At 43.8% G+C, this 25,566-nt stretch overlaps 1 long non-coding RNA gene across 2 annotated transcripts; it reads left to right on the top strand.

Moving 5' to 3' along the window:
• Positions 1-2,587: 2,587 nt before the first annotated feature.
• LOC105081192 (uncharacterized) lies at positions 2,588-19,907 on the top strand. 2 transcript variants are annotated; one of them, XR_006720198.2, is made up of 5 exons: positions 2,588-2,745; positions 5,253-5,414; positions 5,671-5,781; positions 14,400-15,720; positions 15,901-19,907. It is a non-coding gene; the product is annotated as an uncharacterized LOC105081192 (long non-coding RNA). The 2 variants fall into 2 exon arrangements; XR_836412.3 differs by having other exon boundaries at positions 2,592-2,745; positions 14,400-19,907.
• Positions 19,908-25,566: the final 5,659 nt, after the last annotated feature.

Raw genomic sequence — 25,566 nt, 5'->3', positions numbered from 1 at the left:
CATGAACGTATATTCATTGTCACATTCGCTGTGAGCTACCACAAGATCTTGCATATATTTCCCTGTGCTGTACAGTATAATAGATACTGACAGGCATATGCAGAATAGATAAGCAAGATTATACTGTATAGCACCGGGAAATGAGAGATTTTTTGTATTGGCTGTGAACTAAAGTTTCTCTACCATGTGAGTTCTTTGGTATGAATAAAGGTTAGCTCTCTGGCTACTGCTTTTCTTACATTTGTTACATTTATAGGGCTTCTCTAGGGAGGGCTGGACTTGGGTATTTCAGGGCAGTTATGTTCTGCTATATCCCCAGTTGTTTACAGTCTGGTTAATAGTTGCTCTTGAGGGCAGGCCTCATTAAGAAGAGGGAAATTTTGTGGGCCTATTTCAAAATAGTTACTTTCTTTTTCCCCTCCTGGAAGTGAAGCACATTGTCTCCAATTGTCAGTGTGAGTATCTGGTAGGATCCTGAACAAAAGGGGGGCCCCTGGAAGTGTTTACCTCTCAGACTGGTGCACTGAGCCTCCCACAGTTTGTAGATTGTTATTCCGGTTTCCTCCCTGGGGTCCCCGGAGGTTTCTGCTTGCGCGTTTCTGCTCTGGTAAGTGAGGGTCTTTGTGTCCACCTGTCTGTCTCTCCAGTTTGGGGGATGGCAATGTGCCCTGTGACCTCAGTTCTCTGAGGCATCTAACAGGAATCATTGATTTTGTTTTAGTTTTTACTTGTTTTTAGAGTTACAACTTCCAAACTCTACACACTGAACGAATGAATGAAAAGTCTAAATGGTCCTTTTTTATCCCTTTACTTCATTGAAAGTTTTGCTTTCAAAAAATATTATTATTAATAAAATATTCTTCCTTCATTTCATTCTTGATTACTAATTATTTTTTAGACTTTTATTATCTACTTTATTTAAAATGATTTAAACCTAATTCACTTGGGTTTATTTTCTCCTTTTAACTTACAAAGTTGAACATTTAATTGATTTTAAAACATTTTTTTTCCTATTAGTTTTTTAAAACCCAAGTTTCAGTTGCATAGATTTTTTTCTGTTTTAGTGAATAACAGCCTTGGAACTTTGACAGGCATTGCATTGAACATGAATATCACTCTGAGTAGCAGAATTATTTTTTAACAATAATAATTCTTCCAACCCATGAACATGAGATACATTTCCATTTATCTGCATCTTCTTCAATTTCTTTCAGCAGTGCCATATTCTTTTATGTCTCTGGTGGTTGGGACTCTGAGACGGGAGTGGGGGACAGAGAAAGGACCACCCTAGAAGCTGCCAATGCCACTTTCGCTTTGGGGACACTCCCTTTTCCTCTCACCCGCACAGGCTTGGACTCCCTGCTGCATGGAAGTTATTTGGAGAAGAAGAAAAGCAGCATCAGAACAGTCCCCCAGTGCCCCTGACCTCAGACCCTGACCCCTGACCCAGGCCCTGGGACCAGCGCTGCTCGCCCTCCAGCATGCTGATTCCAGAGCAGTCCCAGCACTGGCACTCACTGGGTGTGGAACTTGGGACTGTGGCCTGGCCTCCCTGAGCCTGTTTCCTCACCTGGTAAGTGTGGGAACCCCACTTAACCCCCAGGTTCTCCTGAGGTCTCAGGGCCATGTTCTTTTGTCCTCTTACCATTGCTCTCGCCCTCACTCCTCCCGGTGAGACAGGACAGAAAGCTCCGCACCCTCCTTCCTTTCACTTCACCACCACTCCGTGAGGCCTGCACCATTCCCCGGACGAGGAGACGGAGGCCCAGAGACGGGCAGCGAGGTGCTCAGAGGCCCACAGCGGAGAGGCCGCACCCCTTCTCAGCCAGAGCCGCTGGGACAGCACCCCTCCCCCAGCCCAGCCCCACCACTGACGGGAGTCCTGTCCTCTGGGCTCTTGAGTAGTGACCAGGCCCCCGTCCGGGTGGGGCTGTGGATGTAGGGGACGTGGGGTCTCAGAGGCCGGGTCCAGTTCCCCGCCTGCCCCAGGCCGCCTGGAGTCTCTGCTGACTAGGGACCGGGTGAGAATCCTGACCATAACTGACCGGCACTGAGGGTGACCCGGGCATACTAGGGAGTCACAGAATGAACACATCTGCTTCTGGTCCAGCCACTCGGACCCAGGACCGAGTAGCCCGTACGTACACCTAGGGCCCTGCAGTGCTGATACCTCGTCAGCAATGACACAGGCTCTGGTGGCTCACGAGAAGTGTCTGGGAATTGGTGGGTGCTTAGTGGATCCTTCCTGGGTGACCCCAGAAGCTTCATGTGAAAGGATGCAAAGTGTCCTGTACTCTCCAACCCTGTGAGTCAGCGGTGGCACCTCCAGGGTCACGTTTCTGAGTGGATGAAGAAAGTCCGCTGTGCAGGGGGTGTTCTGAGCTGGTCCTGGGGAGGGGAAGGCTTCGGCATGTGCCAGGCAAGAGCGCAGACATGGCTGGATCAGAGTATCACCAGTGCCATCAACAAAGAGGCCAGGGTATTGAGATTCCCAGAGTTAGTACCTTGGCTGGGAGGGGGCGGGTGTTCTCCAGTGAGTTCTGAGCACCCTGCACCGCCCCCATGTGCCTGCAGGGGGCGCTCGAAGTCAGCATAGCTTGGGCGGTGAGGCGCATGCGCAGTCCGCGGCAGACATGGTCGGCAAGTTCCTCAGGACGGAGCGGGCGGCGCCCTGGCGGCTCCGGGATGGAGGTCGCGCGGCCGGCGTGTCCGCGGGAGGAGGAGGCTCCCCGCCCTATGTCTGAGGTAATGCCGGCTTCCCCGCGGGCGGAGCCTGCTTCTTGCCGGGGTGTGTGTGGACCTGACCGAGTTGGGGCCCCGGGCTGGGCGGGAGGGAACGGGTGCGCTCGCGGACCCGCTTCGACTGTGGAGGAGTGAGTGTCCGTGTCCATCGGGCCCGGGGGTGTTCGCGCCCCTCGTCCTCACCGCCCGGGTCCCCCCCTCCCCCGCGTGATCGGAGGTGTGTACACCGCAGGTCACCTGCGGGGACGCGGGTGTAACGTGAAAGGGGCTGAGAAAGTACTGAAACAGTGAGAAGAGGTGTATGAAAACACATTGTGTTCCCGTTGGTATTTTAAGTGTGTCAAAGTCAGAGTTTATTATGCTTTTACTTTCCTGTCTTTAAAGGAACACAATTATTTATTTTATACTTAAAATATGCTTCTCAGCTTATCTCGTTTTCAAGTCAAAATATTGCCACCCTTGTTTGACATTTTCTCATAATACAGTGACAGTCTTAAATATGTGTAAAGATAAGCTCATTGAAAAACTCTTGCAGCATTCCAGGGTGGCTAGTCTTGTTAAAAGTAATATCCAGGCCACTACCAAGTTCTTAGAAGAACGTAATAAAAAACATTGTGATTCACTTTTAGAAGTTCCAAACAAAGTGGCGATTTTTAAAATACCAACCATTGCATACTGCTTAAGACCACTTAAGATAAAATATATTCAAACTTAGAGCTTCAGAATATTTAAAAGGCAGGACAGTGGCTGCTTTTTCATTGCAAATACATTTTCTCCTAATAAATGCAAAATACGAAGTTACTTAGCTTAGTTTCATATCTCTATTCAAAAGGTGAAATTAGAATTAGAATGTCTATAATCTTATGTTTTTATTTTAAGCCTCTCTCCCATAAAAATTGGTATTTGTATCTGTAGAATTTTAATTGTCCATTCATGTCTTTTTTCTTTTGGTTTATTTTCTATAACAGAGTGCATTCCTGTGTCCCCTTAGTTTTTAATTCTCCTAACCTAGTTCCAAGTTACTTTCTGACACTGATAGTAAACAAGGGGAGAGGCCTTATAGTAAGTGTGCATCTTTTCACATAGTCAGGAGTTTTTCTTGGAGAACTTTCTTTACAATTTCCACTCGGTTCACAATATTATCCCATTATGACGACTGAATGAAAAACTGTAATCTGTGTACACCAAGACGCTTCTGAATTCAGCACAGAGCATTTGCTGATACGTTTTTACATTAGATATTAATATAATACAATATTTGATTTAATTTACATATTCTGTACTAATACGTATTTTATATATGTGCACATACATGTGAATATCTGCTAAATACTATTAATTTGCATGGGGTGGTAGCAGATTGCATTTGATCTTCTGACCATTGGCTATTCTTATGTGTGTCTAAAGTACTTCTTAGAACAAATATTAGAATATCACACCTCGCATTATTCAGTATTTTAAAGGTTATCATATATTGAATTATAGAAGCACAAATGTTGTCCAGTAAGTTTGTGAAATGATTAAGTCACAATTTGGCATAATCACATTCAGTGGAGGAATGACGGCTTCTACGTCTTTGTGCATCTGCCACAGTTATTCCTGTATAGTGTCTGTGACCATGGGCATTTTTATGCCAGCATAATCTTTTTCCAATATACTAACAATCATCTGAGGTGTATCTGTTTTTTCCTTTGATTTCAGTACAGTCAGTAAGGCTTTCCTTTGCAGTGATGGCATTGTTTCTAGCATGAAGATACCTTGTCATCTGACATATTTGTACATGATGGGTTACTACTCATGTACAAAGCAAGGACATGTATTTTCATGTGCATTCCAGATCTAATCTGATTTCTTAGGAGCATTTGTAATTATTTTTAGTTGTTTTAATTGTACTAAACGAAGAAGAGATCACTTTTTGTCTTCACCAACTAGTAAAATAACAACCAAAACAATTCCCAAATAGTATAATTTGTAGTAAGTAATTATACACATAATGTACTAATAATTTAACATAGACTATGTAGACTTGGTGCTGTTGGATTATGCATTATCCTGGGTTATTTCCTTCTTGCTGTCATAAATCCAATTTTTAAAAATGAAACAGTACAACTAGGTGATGGGGAAAATTAATAGTAATTACTGGTCGGCCAATTTAAAAGTAATATATGTAGAAAAACAAAATTTTATTTAATACATTTTCATTTTAAAATAGTTTCAGATTTATAGAAAATTTGTAAGAATACTGCAGGATTTCACCAATAGCCCAGACTCAGCTCCCTGTCTTACTGCCATTTCATATCCTTAGGACACATCGTTATAGTTAATGAACTAGTGTTGATAGGTGATTACTAACTCCAGTTGACTCTTCAAGTTTTCTTAGATTTACCCTTTTATCCTCTGGGATCCCACTGAGGATGCCTCCCCCTCATTCCCTTTTGTCCTCATGTTCCCCTGAGAGCACTGTTGGTGGTTAGAGTTTCTGAGGCATTTGTTTTTGATGACCTTGACAGTTTTCAAGAGGACCTGTCAGGAATTGCGTGGAACGTCTTCCAGTTGGGATTTACGTGATGTTTCCCTCGTGATTAGCCTGGGGTGATGTGCTTCTGGAGAGGAAGGCCACAGAGGACAAGTGTAACGCACGACACTTCCTATCAAGGGAACATGCTCTGAAGGTGACTTACTACTGTTGCTCTTCCCCTTGGTCACTTGGCTGAGGTAGGGTTGTCAGGCTCCCCCACTAGAACATCAGTCTTTCCCAGTCCATCCACTTGTGTACCTTTTGGAAGGATGTCCCTATGTGCAGGACACATTTAAGGAGGTGGGAAGTTATGCTCCACTTTGCGTTAGGTAAGCATCTCTGTCCATTATTTGGGATCATGTCTGAGTGATTCCTATGCTCCCATATTTATGTATCCATTTTTTTTCCAGAAAAAGTAGCCAATAAGTTTATGAAATGATACTCCACCTCAGTAATGGTCAGAGGGATGCTGGATCCAACATCTGCGCCTCGAATAGCGTCTGGCACGTAGTCTGTGCTCAGTAAGTATCTGAATGAGTAAGACTTAAAAGACGTGAGGAGCGTGTGCAGGGTGTGCACAGGTGGCAGAAGAGTCCCAGGCAGGGGGAGAGGAAGGTGAAGGGCCATAAGGAAGGAGCACGCCTGGCTGTTCGAGGCAAGTTGGGAATGCTGGGTGGCTGAAGTGAAGTGAGCAAGGGGGAGAGGCCTTGGGGAGATAAACAGACTTGCTAGCCATTTAAGGGATATTGGCTTTTACTCTGGGTGAAATGAAGTGCCAGTGAGGGGTTTTCTGCGGAGGAGGGCTGTCACCTGACTTGCCCTGGCTGCTGTCCTACCAGCTGACTAAGGGGCAAAAGCAGAGTCAGGGCACCAGGTAGGAGACTGCTGGCACAACCCAGGTGGGAGCTCAGGCCATGACGTTGGCCGTGGAGATGGTGACAGGTGGTCAGTTTAGTTGTGGTTTTGCAGGTTGAACCAGCGCCAGCTTCATGGATGGGACACAAGGTCCTTCACTCAGACAAACCCATGGGTGGTTTCATGCTCTGTTGTATCCATCTTGAATTTTTTTCTCCAGACTTACTGACGTAATTGATACACAGCATTGTGTGAGTGTAAGATGTACAATGTGGTGATTAGATGCAGGTATATAGTGAAATGATTACCACAATAAGGATACTTCCATAAATTCACATAATCCCTTTTGTGGTGAGAATTTTTGAGATCTAGCCTCAGCAACTTGCAGGTAAACGATACAGCGTTGTTAGCTGTAGTCACCGTGCTGTATGTGAGATTTCCCAGAACTTACTCATCTTAAACCCGGATGTTTATACTCTTTGCGAAGCATCTTATTTTCCCCACTCCCAGGCCCTGACAACCACCACTCTATTCTCTGTTTGTGTGAGTTTGGCATTTTTAGATTACACATGTAAGTGAAATTATGCAGTTCTACTTTTTATTTTTTGACGATCTGCAATGTGTTGATTTGATTTGTTTATATACAGCAATATGATCACCACCACAGCTTTCCGTAACACCTCTGTCATGACTCACGAATATAATTTTCTTTTGTGTGTGTGTGTGTGTGTGGCAAGAACATTCACAGGATAGTGTCTTAGCAACTTTGAAGACTGATGCAGAGCTGTTGTCTGTAATCACTGTGCTGTGCATTTGATCTGCATGACTTATTTATCTTCTGGTTGCAAGTTTGTACCCTTTCACATCTCCCCAGTTGCTCCGCCCCAGACACCCTTCTCCTCTTTGTTTCTAAGAGCTTGCTCACTTGGTGTATGTTACACGTATATCTGATACCTTACATTTGTCTTTCTGTGTCTGGTTCATCTCACTCATCGTAATGCCCTCAAGGTCCATCTGTAATACCACAAATGGAAGGATTTCCTTCCTTCTCAATGTGGAATAGTATTCCATTGTATATAAATGCCATATCCATTCATCCATTGTTGGACACTCAGATCGTTTCCATATCTTGCCTATTGGGAATAACGCTGCAATAAACATGTGAGTGCAGCTATGTTTTCAATACCCTGTTTTCACTTCCTTCAGGTGTACACCAGAAAGGAGGACTGCTGGAGCATATGGTAGCTCTATTTTTAATTTTGGGGTAACCTCCATAGCTTTTCCATAGTGGCTGAGCCAGGTTACATCCCCACCGCCAGTGCACAGGGGTTTTCTTTTGTCCTCGTCCTTGCCAGCACTTGTCTCGTTTTCTTGGTGATGGCCATTCTGACAGGAGGAAGGGGATATCTCATTCCCGTTTAAATTGCATTTCCCTAATGGTTAGTGATGTTGAACATCTTTTCATGTACCTCTTGGCCATTTGGGTGTCGTCTTTGGAAAAATACAAATTTAGTTTCACTGCCCATTTTTTATATTGATTGGCTTTTTTTTTTTTGGCTATTGTGTTGTATGAGGTCCACATATATTTTGATATTAACCCCTCATCCAATATATGATTTGCAAAGTTTCTCTCTACTCTGTGTTAGGCTTTATATTTTGCTGATTGTTTCTTTAGCTGTGCAGGAGCTTTTTAGTTTGATGTAGTCCCCCCACCTGTTGATACTTGCTTTTCTGGCTTGTGCTTTTGGGGACATATCTCAAAATTATTGCCCAAATTAGTATTAAGTAGCTTCTTCTCTATGTTTTCTTCCTGGAGTTTTATAGTATCAGGTCTTATGTTTCAGTCTGTAATCCATTTTAAGTTATATTTGCAAGTGGTGGAAGGTTAAGTGTCTGGTTTCATTTTTCTGCATGTGGTTTTCTTATTTTCCCAGCATCATTTGTTGAAGACACTAGCCTTTCCCCTTTCAAAATAGCATTAAAACCGATAAGATACTTAAGAATAAACGTAACTAAGTAAGTGAAAAATTTGTGCTTTGAAAACTATAAGAATTTTATGGAAAAAATTGAAGTCAAAACAAGTGGAAAGATATACTGGACCAGAAGTATGGTTAATGCACCAGAAGAATTAATGCTAAAATGTCCGTACTACTCAAAGCCGTTTATAGGTTCAGTGCAGTTTCTATAAATATTCCAACAGCATATTTTACAGAGAGAAATCAATCTGAAAATTTTTTTATGTGACCACGAAAGACCCAGATATCTAGCCAGAACAATCCTGAGAAAGAATAAATTGGGAGTCATCACGCTTCCTGCTTTAATAGTGTATCACAGTACTGTAGTCATGATACACCATGATACTGGTATTAAAATACACACGTAGTCTAAAGGAACAGAATAGAGAGCCCAATAGTAAACCCCTGTGTATCAGGTCAGCTAACATTTGAGATGGAAGTAAAACATGTTCAGTGGGCAAAGGATATAGTCTCTTTGACAGATGGTGCTAGGACAACTGGATACTACTTTTAATTTTTGGCAGAACCTCCATACTGCTTTTCATAGTGGCTGTGGTTAATTTACATTTTTACCAACAGAGCACAAGGATTTTCTTTTCTCCGCATCCTTGCCAGTACTTGTAATGGCTTGTCTTTTTTAACTGTAGCCATTGTGACAGGTGTGAGATGGTCTCATGACATTGATTTGCATTTCCTTGACAATTAATGTTGTTGTGCACTTTTTCATGTTGGACATTTGTATGTCTTCTTTGGAAAAATTGTCTTATAAATCCAATATTTTTAAATTAGATTTTCTTGGCTGTTAAGTTGTATGATTTATTCATATACTTGAGTAACTACCATTTATCAAAAGATCATTTGCTAATAGTTTCTCCCATTCCGTATGACGCCTTTTTGTTTTTTCAATTATTTTTCTATACAGAAGTGTTTTAGGTTGACTTAGTCCCACTTATTCTTTTGGCTTTTGCTTTTGTTGCCTGTCCTTTTGAGTCATAGCCAAAAAATCATATTCCCAAGACCGAGGTCGAGGAGGTTTTCCTCTGATTTTTTTTTTAGGAGTACTATGGTTTCAAATCATACGGTTGTCTCTATTGTGAGTTAATTTTTGTGAGTTGCATAAGATGGGGTCCAGTTTAATTCTCTTACATCCATTCGACTGTACCAATTTACATTTCCACCCAAAAAGTGCACAAATTACCTTTTCTTCATATTGCAAACTTTTTTTTTTTTATAATAGCCATTCTAACAGGTGTGAAGTAATGTTTCATTGTGTTGGGGTTTTTTTTCTGTCAGGGACTTGGTTTTTTTTAACATTTTTTATTGAGTTACAATCATTTTACAATGTTATGTCAAATTCCAGTGTAGAGCACAATTTTTCAGTTATACATGAACATGTATATATTCATTGTCACATTTTTTTCTCTGTGAGCTACCATAAGATCTTGTATATATTTCCCTGTGCTATACTGTATAATCTTGTTTATCTGTTCTACGTTTTGAAATCACAGTCTGTCCCTTCCCACTCCCTGCCCCCTTGGCAACCACAAGTTTGTATTCTATGTCTATGAGTCTGTTTCTGTTTTGTAGTTATGTTTTGTTTTGTTTTGTTTTTTTTAGATTCTACATATTAGAGATCTCATATGGTATTTTTCTTTCTCTTGCTGGCTTACTTCACTTAGAATGACATTCTCCAGGAGCATCCATGTTGCTGCAAATGGCGTTATATTGTCATTTTTATGGCTGAGTAGTATTCCATTCTATAAATACACCACACCTTTATCCAGTCATCTGTTGATGAACATTTAGGCTGTTTCCATGTCTTGGCTATTGTGAATAGTGCTGCTTTGAACACTGAGGTGCAGGTGTCTTTTTGAAGTAGGGTTCCTTCTGGATATAAGCCCAGGAGCGGGATTCCTGGGTCATATGGTAAGTCTATTCCTAGTCTTTTGAGGAATCTCCATACTGTTTTCCACAGTGGCTGCACCAAACTGCATTCCCACCAGCAGTGTAGGAGGGGTTCCCTTTTCTCCACAGCCTCTCCATCATTTGTCATTTGTGGATGGCCATTCTAACTGATGTGAGGTGATACCTCATCGTAGTTTTGATTTGCATTCCTCTGATAATTAGTGATACTGAGCATTTTTTCATGTGTCTATTGATCATTTGTATGTCTTCCTTGGATAATTGCTTGTTTAGGTCTTCTGCCCATTTTTGGATTGGGTTTTTTTTTCTTATTAAGTCGTATGAGCTGCTTATGTATTCTGGAGATCAAGCCCTTATCAGTTGCATTTTTGCAAAAATTTTCTCCCATTCTGTAGGTTGTCTTTTTGTTTTGTTTATTGTTTCCTTTGCTATGCAGAAGCTTGTAAGTTTAATTAGGTCCCATTTGTTTATTCTTGCTATTATTTCTATTGCTTGGGTAGACTGTTCTAGAACATTTTTGAGATGTATGTCAGATAATGTTTTGTATGTTTTCTTCTAGGAGGTTTATTGTATCTTGTCTTACATTTAAGTTTTTGATCCATTTTGAGTTTATTTTTGTGTATAGTCTAAGGGAGTGTTCTAGCTTCATTGCTTTACATGCTGCTGTCAAGTTTTTCTGACACCATTTGCCGAAGAGACTGTCTTTATTCCATTGTATATCTTGCCTCCTTTGTCGAAGATGAGTTGACCAAAAGTTTGTGGGTTCATTTCTGGGCTCTCTTCTGTTCCATTGGTTTATATGTCTGTTTTTGTACCAATACCATGCTGTCTTGATTGCTGTAGCTCTGTAGTATTGTCTGAAGTCTGGGAGAGTTATTTCCTCCAGCCTCTTTCTTTTTCTTTAGTAATGTTTCACAATACTAGGTCTTTTGTGGTTCCATATAAATTTTATTATGACTTGTTCTAGTTCTGTGAAATATGTCCTGGGTAATTTGATAGGGATTGCATTAAATCTGTAGATTGCCTTGGGCAGTGTGACCATTTTAACAATATTGATTCTTCCAATCCAGGAGCATGGGATATCTTTCCATTTTTTTTAAGTCTTCTTTAATTTCCTTCATCAATGGTTTATTGTTCTCTGTGTATAAGTCTTTCACCTCCTTGGTTAGATTTATTCCTAGGTATTTTATTACTTTGGGTGCTATTTCAAAGGGGATTGTTTTCTTTACTTTCTTTTTCTGTTGATTCATCATTAGTGTAAAGAAATGCAACTGATTTTTGAACATTGATCTTGTGACCTGCTACCTTGCTGAATTGTTTGATTAGTTCTAGTAGTTTTTGTGTGGAGCTTTTAGGGTTTTCTATATGTAGTATCATGTTATCTGCATATAGTGACACTTTTACCTCTTCTTTTCCAATTTGGATCCCTTTTATTTCTCTCTCTTGCCTGATTGCTGTGGCCAGGACTTCCAAGACTATATTGAATAGGAGTGGTGATAGTGGGCAGCCTTGTCTTGTCCCAGATTTTAGTGGGATGCTTTTGAGTTTTTCACCATTAAGTACTATGCTGGCTGTAGGTTTGTCATATATAGCTTTTACTATGTTGAGATATGTTCCCTCTATACCCACTTTGGTGAGAGTTTTTATTGTAAATGGATGTTGAATTTTATTAAATGCTTTTTCTGCAACTATTGAGATGATCATGTGGTTTTTGTCCTTTCTTTTGTTGATGTGATGTATTACATCGATTGATTTGCGTATGTTGAACCACCCTCGTGTCCCTGGAATGAACCCCACTTGATCATGATGTATAATCTTTTTTATGTACTATTGGATTCTATTTGCTAATATTTTGGTAAGGATTTTTGCATCTGTGTTCATCAGTGATGTTGGTCTGTAATTCTCTTTTTTGGTGGTGTCTTTGCCTGTTTTTGGTATCAGGGTGATGGTGGCTTCACAGAATGAATTTGGGAGTATTCCCTCCTTTTCAATCTTCTGGGAGAGTTTGAGAAGGACTGGTATGAGTTCTTCTTTGTATGTTTGGTAGAATTCCCTGGTGAGGCAGTCCGGTCCTGGACTTTTATTTGTAGGGAGGTACTTTGTCTTTTTTAAAAGCCCACTGAAACAGTTTTATGAGTTACGTTGCTTAAAATTTATTTATTTTAGAATATCTTTAGATTTCAAAGTGGAAGTAGATCAACACGCTCATTTTATAGTTGAAAAAAAAAAAAAACCCAACAACAGGGTTGGTTATAGCTCAATGGTAGAGTGACTGCTTAGCATGCGTGAGGTCCTGGGTTCAGTCCCCAGTACCTCCTCTAAAAAAAAAAAAAAGAAAAGCCTAATTACCTTCCCCTCCCCAGGAAACCCCCAAAGTCCATGAAGTTAAGTTTCCCATTTAACTAATTTCTTGTACATATACAAGAGGTTTCTGTTGGTCACTGAGAATTCAAAGGGAAACATGAAGCCATTCTGACCCTGAAAGAACTGACAGTCTCGCAGGGGAGAGACAACCACCAGTCAGACAAGGTGAAGCGGGCTGCGCCCCCGCACGGACCAGGGGGTGATTCATCCTGTCAGGGGTCAGGGAGGTTGTGGAAAGGCTGCAGGAAGGATGGATACTTGGAGCCTTGATTAGTACGGGCTGGTGTGGAGACATGGAGGGGGCATGACAGATGGAAGGAGGAGGAGGGTAGCTGTGGGAGGGGGTCTGGTGCTGGACGGAGTGGAGTCGCCTGGTGGCCTGAGTGGTCAAGGATGAGCCTGCAAGACAGGGAGCCCTGGACAGGGCTTGGACTCTTCTCTTTGGATTCAGGGTCTTATTCGGGAGCAGTGTGATCAAACTCGTGCTTTAGAGGAACACTCAGAGCAATGTGAGTAGGCGGAATTGGGGTAGACAGGAAGAAAGCAGAGCAGGTAAGAATTTGCTAGAATATTACTGCTAAGAAATAATAAAGGACTGAATAAGTGAATTAAGTGATACTTTGAAGGTAGAATTTGTAAGAATTGTCTGTGGTTTCAGAATGCAGTTCTGGGATTTTCTCCCCAAAATTCCATCATATTTTTTCTTCTTCATGATTCATGTACAGTGATAGTGATTAGTATCTACTGAGAAATGACTGTCCCAGACCCTGTGGTAAGTACCTCACATCCATTATCTCCTCTGAACATCTCGATAGCCCTCTGGACTAGGTCATATCACAGCCACATGACAGACGAGGGAATCCAGGCTCTGAGAGGTTACACTGTGCTCTGTCTCCGAGCCAAGAAGAATCAGAGGTTGGAATTGACCCAGGGCTCTACTGTAGCATGAGAGCCTGGATAGCTATGATTATTGCATCACCAACTACATAAGTGAAGTGAAAGATCTCAAGATATAAGATAATCTCTCAGAGCTTACAGCTCTGCCCTGGTAAGTAACCCTGGCACCTCAGCAAAATGAAGCTCTATTCGTCAAAACTGTCCAGTGTGATCCATGAATATTCATTCTTCTGTTTACCCACCTCGTAAGTCCCGGTGCAGAGTCAGGGGCTCAGCGGCACTGCGTGTGGTCTCCCGTGGGCCCCTGCAGCCGAGCACCTACCCCAGCAGGGTACAGAGGTTGCTAAGGAAATGCACTGAGCTCGCTGACCCTCCTACCCTCTCCTTGATTTTTCCTTTATTTTCCCGATCCTCTTTCTCTACTTCATGCCGTCTTCACAAGCTGCTTGCGCTGATCGTGGTGATGCAGGTTAGTGCACGACCTAGTAATTCTTGCCCTTGACCTCAACTCGCCTGTTGTTGCATCTTTTTCTCCTCTTGGCTTGTTGCATTTTTGAGAGCTCTTGGCTAAACTGGCCCAAGAATCTCCTCCTCTCCTGTTTGTCCATATTGTCAACTCTCAACCTCGAGACTGGTTGAGGCTAAGGTGACACAGGTCAGCATCCCCTCAAAGACCTTGCAGTGCAGTGGGGATGTGAGCTGTGTGGCTGACCATTACTGCAAGGTCAGGGGAGTTCTGCATCACAGGAGGATAGGTAAAGGGCCACAGAAGCACAGAACTGAACCATGTTAATTCCCGTTAGAACACATTCGGTCATGAATAAATTAAAAAACGAGTTGTTTATTTACGGCACAAAAGTAAGTGTGTGTGAAACTCGGTCAGTTGTAATTTGACGATATTACCGGTCCTGCCAGGAGAGAAGACTGAGCAGAGAGACCATGGCAGAGCAGTGGAAAGGGTGATCACGATGAATGAGAGTCCAGGTTTTGCTTCAGTCAATTATTAGACTAAGTGTTAAGTTCTGTCCTTGAGATCTGTATGATGCCCATGTAGGTATAAAATAATTGTTCATATTTTCTTCCAGCCAAATAATCAGTATCGAAGAGAGGCAGGACCTCAGATTCTTAACTCCATGATCCAGGCCTTCATCCAGATTCCAGGGACACATCCGCCTTGGGAGAATCACCTGACTGAACAGGACAAGCTACAAGGCTCGTGTCTCCTCTGCCTTCAGGTCAGCATGAAAAGCCGATTGCACAGCTTCCTTGGCCCCTGCACAGTAACCCCACTGTGATCTTGTCCCCTCAGGTCCCTGGGCTCTGGGACAGGAGCTGCACAGAAAGAGGAAGCTGAGGGGACAAGCCAGTCTCCCCTGAGCCCACAGAGCTGGCCTAAGCTACCCACTCAGTCCTCTCACAACCTGGTGCAGATTTTTAGGTGCAAGAACCCTCCCCTCCTCACTGGGAGACAGCCCCAGGCGTCACCAAAGACCAGGGAAGACAAAAGATGGACCAGAGAATCACCCAAAGGAGCAGGATCACACCCATGGGGACTTTTCATGGTTCAGCCTGCTTAGTAGAAAAGGAGCAGTGATGTTTGTTTCTTGCCTTGAGTTTGGTCGAGTTTCTCTTCCCTGGCTGTTGAGTAGAGCAAGAGGCACTTCCGGCTTCTCGTGGTTAGGCTGCCCCTGAGCTTCGTGTACGTTGAAGAAGTCTGCGGGAAACAAGTATGTGTCTGTGTGTGTGTGACTGAAACACCCTGCACACCAGAAACCGACGTGGTGTAACTGACTATACTTCAATTTAAAAAAAAAGTCTATGAATTCTGTGTATGAAGCCACATAGTGGCAGGATCCGTGAGATCTCCACATTCCATTAAAAAATCCAAAAAGGAAGCATAAGAATTCCCAAGGCCAATGCGTTCAAAGTGTGCAGCCAGCTCAGTATCCATGTAAGAGGCTGTCGCAGGGTCCCAAGCCTGTCTGAGCGTCAGGTAGGAACTGCATGAAAAGGAGTCCAATGTGCTGGGTCCCGGTGGTGGTCGTAGGTGGAAGCCATTAAGGGGGAGTCACACCCAGAAGGAGTAGGCTCCCCCTGAGTGGGAAATAGTGAGAAGAGGGCTCACATTTGGTGGTCAGAGCATTAGCCATGAGAGAGTCAGAAGGAGAGAATGTGGAAAGGGCCATGGGGCAGGGATCAGTCTGAGGCCAGCACCAGTGATGAGGGACCAGGAGACCCCTTGACAGGACATGGTCTTTGGAGGCTTGTGTTAAAAGCATAGGATGCAGCCAAAGAAGTTTGTGGAACCCACGGTACTGGAAGTCGGGGAGGAAAGAGAACACGATGTACTGAGGAACTGTACTTCCCCAGGCCAGCAGCAGAGGTGCTCTCTAAATTAGAATCCAGGTAACTTCCTGAATGCCACACAGCCCCCTTCTCACCTATGAAGACAACAGATACCTGGGTGGGTGAGGCTGGGTTTAAAGTCCAGGTGGGCAGTGCTAACATAGCAGGCATTCGGGCAGCTTACACGTGCTTTTGAAAGAACCAGCAATGATCGGTTTCTCTTTCTGGTTCTGTCTGCAGCCAGTGATATTTCTGGGTATGGTTGACCTTGGACTCATCGTTCACAAGTCCACCCACCCATCCATAAAGTTCACTTCACACTACATCTTGGGCCAGCAACGATACTTACAGTGTAACCACTCACAAAGTCCTCCGAGATTCACAGCGTGAGACAAGAAGTCACACCTGGTCATTCCCCCTCATGCTTCCACCCCCGCACTGACTGCCACCATCACATGAGCTACGCACAAGCCAGTGGACCTGCCTTAAATTTGCACGTGTGGGGGGGGTGACTTTCAGCACACGGAAACCAGATATTTGATTGTAATTACACCAGATATTCCAAATTTCATATCAGACATTGGCCTAGTTGGACTTAACAAAAATTCCAGTAAGGAAGTGGAGCAGAGGCCAGGAAGTGCCCCCTCACTTATTCCTGATTTTCTTTCATTCTCCCTACTTTTTTTTTTAACCCCAAATGAAATCTAAATGAAGTTAAGATAGAGCACAGCACAGTGAAGTGATGCCAAAACTCAGCGCATCCTCCCCATTGTCATGGGACTGAGACCTTGCCAGTGGTGGGTCTCATCCAAGGACGGGGCTGGGGACACACTCTTCAGGAACATGAGCCTCTTCTGAGATCCAGGGCGGCCCTGTTTGCAGGGACATGCTGGGTGTTCCACCATCTGAAGCAGGGCATGTCAGCACAGGGCAGTCCCGAGGGGGCCCAGCAGGTTCTCAGGCACAAACACAGATCCCCACTTGACCCGTATCTGGAGCACCGTCTAGGGCCCGTCAGTCTAGACCCATCGCTGTAGTATTCGGACAATAAAGATCACTCCCACTGCATCCTGCCCAGAGTGAACGTGTGTGCCCGTCCAGATGCCTCCTGTCGTTAGGTGAGCCTCCGCCCTTCTGACAGTGTAGGGGATAGAATCATGTCTTCATCCCAGCCTGCCCTCCCCATTTTCTTAATTTCCCAGAAGGGTTTGCTTTCTCCTGGCCCAGACCCCCTGAATCCCCCATATCCGTCAGGAGACCTCAGGCCTCCACCATCAGTTCAGGCAGAATTTCCCCCCAACAGACACACCTCAGATGACCTGGAGTCCCTGGAAGATGAGCTGCTGTCACTAACATAGTGAGAAACCTGTGGGCTCCCTCCCATCCAAACCTCCTGCCCAGTCTTCCTCCCCCAGGAGTCCTTGTCCTGAGTAATGGGGTCTCTGAGCACCAGCTTCCTGGAAGGGTCATATTGAAGGAAATCGTAAAAAGAAAAACATTAAAATGACTGCATGATCTGTCACTACATCTGTTCACAATCCAATGCATGGAAAATCCAGGGAGTCCACACAGATAGTAATCTCTAGATTCAGCCTTTTACTCTGAGAGAATAGGATTAAACCCATTAGCAGGTTTCTAGGGTGTGGCTCTTTGTAAATATGCATTAAGCCAACGATCCTGGTAAACGTGGTAATTCAGGATTGAGTGATAAATGAAACTTGCCCACATCTGTCAGCCAGGGGGGCTTTTAGGGTCACCTGAGTTCTGTGTTCTTAACTGTTACCAAGCTAGACACAATCTTCCATTTTTCATGGATCTTTTTAAAATTTCATCTTTAAAAAGTAATTTTATTTATTTGTTTATTTTTTGTGTTTTTGCTTGGGGAGAGGTAATTATGTTTATTTACTTTTTTATTTTAATGGAGGTACTGGGGATTGAACCCTGGACCTCATGCATAGTAAGCATGCACTCTAGCACTGAGCTATACCCTTTTCCCATGTCAGCTTTTTTTGAGGTGTAATTCACATATAAAATTGTAAGATATTTGAAGAGCACATCTTTGTGACTTGATACATGTTTACAGTGTGAAAAGATTCCCTCATCTGGGTAACATCATCACTTCACATGCGTCTTTCCCTCTCTTTTCTTCCTGTGAGAATATTTAGGCTTTACTCTCTTGCCAGTTTCAATTACATAAAACAGATCAGCCATGATCACCACGTGTTACATTAGCTCCTCAGACCGTATTCATCTTCTATCTGAACAGTTTCCCTCTTTTACCAGCCTCTCCCTATTCCCCCACCCCACAGCCCTGGGAACCACTTTTCTACCCTCTTTTTGTTTGAATTTGACTTTTTCATAGATGTAATATCTGAGACAGTTCAGAAAATTTCCCCCAATTGCAAGTTCTTTCTAAGAGTCATCACTCCATTTTTTTGTCCATGTCATAGAAAAATACTCCCAGCCAGCAGTGGATCAGTTGTAGCAGGCACTGACCCTGGAGGACGTGCCACATGGCTCCGTTTGCTTTGGGAATTGACTGTGGGACTGAAGGTCTCAACAACTTAGAGCAACATAAGTTGACATAACACAAAAATTTATCTATGGCACTAAATTAACCCATACAACTGAGATCTAAAACCAGACACGGAGGGAGATTGCATAGTTCCAGGTACATATGGGATATACTTGAAGGGTAACGTGGGCTTCTTTAGAGCCTGCAGCCTTCTGTTTCCTAAAAGACCAGCCTCTAGCTGTGCCCCTTAAGGTACAGTCACAAGCCCATCACCATGGCAACAGACGTTCCAATGGTGGCCTGTGCTGGAGAGGAAGCTCTGGTCACAAGATGGTTTTTGTTTTTGTTTTTGTTTGTTAGGGGAGGTAATTAGGTTGATTGATTGATTGTAGCAGGGATTGAACCCAGGACCTCATGCACGCTAAGCATGCGCCCTACCACTTGAGCTATACCCTCCCCTCAACAAGATATATTTTAAAGTAAATAAACAACAGTGGTGCCAGAGCTCTGGCTTTATTTTGCTTTGTTTGTTTTAGTTATGTGGCTGAGATTTAATGAGAGAACTTACATAAAATCAGTCATTAATACATCAGGCAGATTTGTTTAATCTTCTCATTGCTTGGTCATTATGACAAGATGGAAGTGGAAACCCTGCACTCTGTGAAGTACATCTGATGGAACACTTAATAGTGACATGCCTATGTCAGGGTGCATATATACACGTAATTATTTTAAGCTCCCTTCAAGTGTTAACATACGTTCTATATAATATATATTACAAATACTATATTACATCCAGTTGTATAAAAAAAAAAAGCACTCATCACAGGAGAAAACAGTTTGAACAGTAAGACCTGATGTGCATGATCAAAAACAGGTTACAGCCAAGAATGGCTTTGTTTAAGGCTCTCAGGGATTCACCATCAGTAAGTGAGCTTTTTATTCTGGTCTCAGCTGTGAGAATATGATTCATCCTTCCAGATGTCTAGCTGTTTCAGGGAGTGGGGGTTAATCTAAGCATGTCGCTCACTCTTGGTGGGTGGAGATCGCAGATCTCAGGCAGGTTGTGGGTAGAAGCAGGGGCTGCTTTGTTGCAGTGGAAGAGAGAATGCATCAATGATACAACTTAAAGGTCAACCATGAAAAGGCCTGAAATTGTCCAGAGGAAAATTATAAAGTAACAAACTCTGGTTCCATTATTTGTTCTGACATTGAATCACCAGAAGAAATGTTCTAGCTCTGAGGTTAATTTCTGTAGTCTTAAAAATGTATCTCCTGTTTAGCTACCTTCTGTTAAAAACAAGGAAACAGGCCCCAGATGGGGTTGCAAGTGTTAAGTCCCACGTCACCAAACTGAGACTGAATTTACGCACCGTTTTGGCTGTCCCAGAAGTGGAACCTTAAATCGTTCAGTCAGGAATGTCCTGCTCCAGGCCCGGCCCATTAGGTCGTCTGCCTGAGAGCCCCTCCAGGCCCCTAAAGGAAGGTCACCTTGCGATTACCAACCAGCTCGTGGTCTAGGGTAACCTCCTTGTTCCCACTCCCTCCCACCTATGAAGTCTCTGTGTCCCGCTCTGGGGGCTCCTTTCTGCTGGACTGTATAGGGCCAGGTTCATGAATCACTGGGTAACGCCACAAAGATCTGTAAAATTTAACCTGTTGAATTTTGTTTTCTAACACTTTGAAAAAAATTCAAATAAACTGCCAAGACATAGAGCACCAGGTTACACAAGTACCTGTGAGAGAAGATGTGACAATAGCTGCATGTTGAATGTAAATTGATCTGCTGGCACGTTTTGACTGGGTTAGGGGTTAGCACAGGTCCTGGGGAGAAACTGCCACTAAACTTTGGCCTCCTGGGGGATGATGACCAGAACACAGGAAGCAGACAGAAAAAGCAGCACCATGTTAACCGTGAACTCCCAGAACAGGGACCTGGTTGGAATAAAGATGCTTTTATTTGGGGTTTGTTAGGACCGCAGCGTGGGAGACACAGATCCAAGAAGCACTTCAGTTGTGTTCTGCCAGACTACAAAATGGGACAAGTTTATAAAGGCAAAAAACCTGCCAGGTTGTATAAATTGCTTGTGGAGAATTAGGATTGGAGCAAGCAGGAAGTAAGGGTTTATTTAGCAAAGATTAGCTGGGTTTGGAATTATGACACAAAGTTGCAAAGGAGGGGGACTTTGAAACTTTAAGGTTGCAGCTGGCAGCTGCTAGCAGCTAGGGTTCTGAAAATTGTTGATAGTGTCCTCCAATTTGATAGTTTAAAAAATTCAATTTCTCGGTGATGCAAGAATGCATCTGAAACCAACCAGCTTCATTCATTTTGGATGCCTGAACCATAGTTACGCCATTTTGATAATTAAATGATTGTAAATGTATCACCAACCAAAAATGAGTTCAGAAACCTCTCTTTTTACAAAACAGCTAGATTCCCTTATCTTGGTCAGGTGCTTCCACGGGTGGACGAGTGACATTTCACACTGGGTACAACTGGAGACAAAACTCAGCATTGGAGAGTCCAACATTGCCATCGTCTGGAAGAGGGGTGGGGGTGGACTATACAGGACCAAGGATGCAGGCCCGGATGGAGAAGAATGAAGATGGGGTGAGGCTGCTTGTTGTAGAGATTTGTCCCGTGAGGTAAAGGGAACCCATGTACGTGCCCAGTCTTGTTATCAGGATGCCCTTTGTAAAGAGCCCCGAATTTCACCCTGATCATATAAAAATAATAATAAATGACAAATAAATAGGGTGATGCTGTATGCCTATCATGTCCTACGCAGCAAAGAATTTGACATGCAATTTTTACATTAAATTTCAGGTCAATATTATTGAATCCCATTTTACAAATATGGGTCTGGAGGCTTAGGTGGGGTAAGGACCGTGCCATCACCACAGCTCCCAGGAGGCAGGGCTGAGACCCAGGTCTGCCTGTTGTGCTAAGCTGCATCACCAGATGCAGCATGAGGTCAATCAATGCTCAAGTCTTTTTACAAAATAGAAACTATCTAAATGTAAGTATTAGTATGAGGTTTTCTGAAGCAATGGGGGAAGTTGAGAACTTCATTAATCAATGAAGCAGTTGTATTAGGTTATATACGGCGTTGCTACACAATTAACTTAGCCAGGATGAGGCTGTGGTGTCTCTACCTGGAAGCTGGCATGACATCTCTGCCATCAGGGACCCCTCTCCTGTCCTCTCCACTTCTGGTCTCTTCTGTGTGACTCCCCAGGTGCTGTGTCCTCTGTCCCTTCTGGGTGCCAATTCTCTTTCCTTACTTTGCTTTCCTCTTGCGTTGCCTTCGCTGCCTTTGGTTCACACCCAAGACCCAGTTTTCACATTTTCTCTCCATCTGCTTTGAAGGCTCTGCCTTCTCCTAGGCTACAGTCTGCTTTTGAAGGAGCCTCACTCAGCCCCAGTCCTCTGGTCACGGTGTACGACTTTGGTCACAAGCATCTTCACCCACTGCCCACCCTGATGCATGGTGGTGCTGACCGGGTCCCTGCTCCTCACCGTGGCCCTGAGGCCAGGGCTGGCCACACAACTCACTGCCCCAGGCTTCTCAGTGTCAGAAAGAGCTTAGTTTATCCTGATTTCAGGTTGAAGAAAAGCAGTGACTGTGACCTGCAGAAAGTCCCAATGAGACAAGGGAACAGCCAGAGTCAAGGCTGAAGTGACAGGCTGGCTGTGTGGTGACAATGACCGGGGCCACATGCCCAGCCACTCTGTCCAGGGACAGATTGACACCCTTGTTGACTGAAGCTGACGCAAAGCAACCAGAGTCCTGGGTTCCAACCAAGGTGGGTGATGACTTCTGATCGTCAGGCCCCTGTACCAGATGGGCACCTGGGAACCTGGGACAGCTGAGGGGAGACGGGGAGCCAGGCTGCGGGGAGCCCGCCTGGGGGGAGCCCGGAGATCTCAGCCCCTCTGTGGAGAACAAGGCCAGCAGCGGTGCTGGCGGTCACCGCCCCCACTGAGGGGAGATGGTGGGAAGCTGTGGGCTGAGACTCATTCCTGAGACCCTCCTTCGTGGTGGAAAGCAGAACTGACCATTTCTAGATTCTGGCCAGCAGTGGCCCTGGGCTCCTTGCCGCCTGGTTCCCACCAGGGCAAGGTGAAGACAGAAGAAAAGATCACCGTCAGTCATTGCATCATTTGATCATTAGTCAATGTTTATTGAGCAGTCCCTTTTTATCACTAATATTACAAAATTAAAAAGACAAACTCTGTTCCTTAAGAAACTTGTGGTCTAGTGTTGAAACAAAGCAAAAGACCTTCACAAGGCAGTGGAGTGTTTTTCTGCTCAGCCTACGGGACAGAGGGGTGTTCGAGTCTGTTAAAAGCCAGAAGGTTTGCAGTCAGGCAGGAGATGGGGCTCATCCAGAGGGGTGAAGTTGTGAAAATAAACCAGGATCCTGGTGTCTTCGTCCTCAGGCACACGCACGTGCTCCAACCACACTGGCCTGTGGCTGTTCTTGAAATCTCGGAGCTCCCTCCTGCCTCAGAGCCTTTCCATCTGCTCTGCGCTTCCACTGCAATGTGTGTCTCCTCCAGGTCACACGGCTCATCCCTTCACTGCTTCCACGGCCTGTACTCAAATGACCACACCACCCATGGAAAACATCACCCCGTCTCTCTGTCCCCTTGTCCTCTTGTACCTTGTCTTGTAGCAACTCCGGCCTCCGGAGGTGGGGTTTTAACCCCCAGGTGGGGCTGGGGGTGAAGGGGGATGTGGGGAGGGGTGGGGCGGCACCCCACCTCCCACAGGCTCTGCTGGAAGGGGGGCTTTGGGTCATACTTGGAAAGGTTTTTGCTAATCTAAGATTATAGTATAGTCTCCCATAGCTTTCTCCAGTACTTTTAAAATTATATCTTAGTTTTCCTGGAGTCTATTTCGTATAAAGTTTGAATTTTATTTTTTTTCCAGATGGCTACCAGTTTTCCTAATAAAATACTATTATCAGTTAAAATGCTTTCAGCTGTAAGTGATAGTAATCAACAAAAAGCAGCTTAAACAATCAGTACATTTATTAACTCACATAGTAAGAAATCTGGGTAGGGTTGTTCCAGAGTTGGTTAGTTAATTCAGTAGTTTAACAGTTATTTCAGGGACCCAAGTTCTTTCCACTTCTTCAGATGTTGACTTTATTCCTTTAATCAAACTTAAAACTTTCTCTCTTTTACATTGTACTTGAAATAAGCTTAGTGCTATGAAAAATTCCATTTAATTAGATAATGACATTTTTGTACCATTGAACATACATGATCATATTCACTGAATATTTTTTTCACTGCAAACTAACTGAAGACCCATGTCTATCAAAAGCTTCAGCTATGTGTCCAATACAAGACGTATAGCGTTATCATTCTAATGGAGGCTGTGTGGTTATACTCTGGAGTAGGATTTGAGAGAATGGGATACAACTGATGGAATCGGCTAAGAACTGCCTCGGCTCCTTGCCAATCACCAAATCCCGCAGCCAGCCCACTTGCGTCTGAATCCAGGCGCCTGTCTTTCCCTCGAGTTACAGTGGAAGAAGCATCCTTGCTCCATCCAAGGCCAAAGACCAGCCCTTCCACATGGCTGTGTATCTTCAGTTATTCACTCGCTTTAATTTGTCGTCTAATTCTTTCTCTCTACTGCATTGTTTCCATTAGCAGTCTAACACAGCCCCCTCGGTCCTCCATCACCCTCCAGTTATCCCTCCGTTTCTCTTCCTCGCGCCACAGGAAAATTTCTGAAAGCCATGTTTAACTTGGTGCTTTGTTCCAGGCTCTCTACCTGTACTCTCTCCTAGCGCCATGGCTTTAAATATCATCTATTTACGGATGACTTCCAAATCCATTCCTCCTCTCCAACTTCTTTATCCTGAGGTCTAGACTTTATTTACCCAACTACCATTTGGCATTTCCACTTAGGTGTTTAATAAAATTGTCAAACTTTACATGTCTAAAGCAGAACTAACCATTTCTCCTATCCTCCCAGTTTATTCTTCCCAGTCTTCCCCATCATGGTAAATGGCATCTTCACTTGCCCAAGTGCCCATCTGCATTCATCAGCACATCCTGCAGGAACTTACAGAATATGTTTTGAGTCCAGCTACTGCTCCCCTCCTCCATGGCCACACCCTGGTCCAAGTGACTGCCATCCAGCCTGGATTACCAGGACAGTCTTCCAGTCAGTCTCCAGGTTCCTCTTTTCTTCGCCCTGGTCCTTTGTCCACATAGCAGTCTCAGTGATTTTTCTAAAATGAAAATTAAGTTATATGACTTCTCTCCTCAAAACTGTCCCATCACACTCCATAATAAAACCCAGCTCTTTTCTCTGAAGCACAGGGTTCTAGGGGTCTGGTATTTGTCCACCCAGCCTCACTCTGTCCATTTTCTTCCCTCTTCATTCCAGCTGAAGCACTGTGGCTGTTTTTCTCTCCATCAAGCACACCAAGCTTGTTCCCGTCTCAGAACCTTTGCATGTGCACTTGGATGTGCTTCCTCCTTAAGTTTGCATGGGTGTGTCCTCATCACCAGGGCTCGGCTCACGTGAGCATTATTAGAGTCTTGTGCTGAGTAATCTACTGAATTGATTGTGTCCCTCCGCATCCTCCACCACAATATTCTATAGTAGGATTTTCATTGCATCATTTATCGGGAACTAAAACCTATTTATTCGTTTGACACGTCAGTCGTCTCTTCACTGGAATGTAAACTCTAGACGGCAGAGAATGTGGCTGTCTTTTGCACTGCTGTATTCCTATTACCTGCAGCAAGTCCAAATACTTATCCAGCAGTGGGTACTCCGTAAATGTTTGTTAACTCATTTATTACCCCCCATCTCTGTTTTGGGCAGTCACTTTACCTCTTCGGTTCTCAGTTTCTCCAATATGAAGATGAAGAAACTTGAAGAAAAGGATACCTGAGATTCCTTCCGGCACAGTCTGCAAGGACTGTGTCTAATAACCCGTAGTAGTTACAGGAAAAATCTTCCTGCACCGAGATTTGTATCTGTTGAAGAACATTCATTTATTCATTATTCATTCATTCAGCAAGCTATTTTTGAGCGCTGACCATAAGCCTGGCACTGTTCAAGGCACTGGAGGCCAAGTCACAGGCATTAAAACTGGTGCATCAGCCTCAACAGACAGACGTAGAAAACCTAGAAGGTGAATGCCATCCTCGTTTTTCAGCTGACTTTCTACTCCTTTACTTTCATGACAGTTTTCTCAATATTGCTTAGTTTACCTATACTGGGCTCCCTTTAAGTTAAGGTTACTATCGCTCTTACGGAAGTTAATTTCCGAGAATTCCAGGATTAAGTGATGTAATTTGCGTGGCTGTAACTTTCATAGCACCATGTAAAACACTGCCATTAACGCTGCAGAAT

This window comes from Camelus bactrianus, chromosome 21, assembly GCF_048773025.1.
Source record: "Camelus bactrianus isolate YW-2024 breed Bactrian camel chromosome 21, ASM4877302v1, whole genome shotgun sequence".
Classification (NCBI taxonomy): domain Eukaryota; kingdom Metazoa; phylum Chordata; class Mammalia; order Artiodactyla; family Camelidae; genus Camelus; species Camelus bactrianus.
This window is presented reverse-complemented; position numbering and strand designations above follow the sequence as displayed.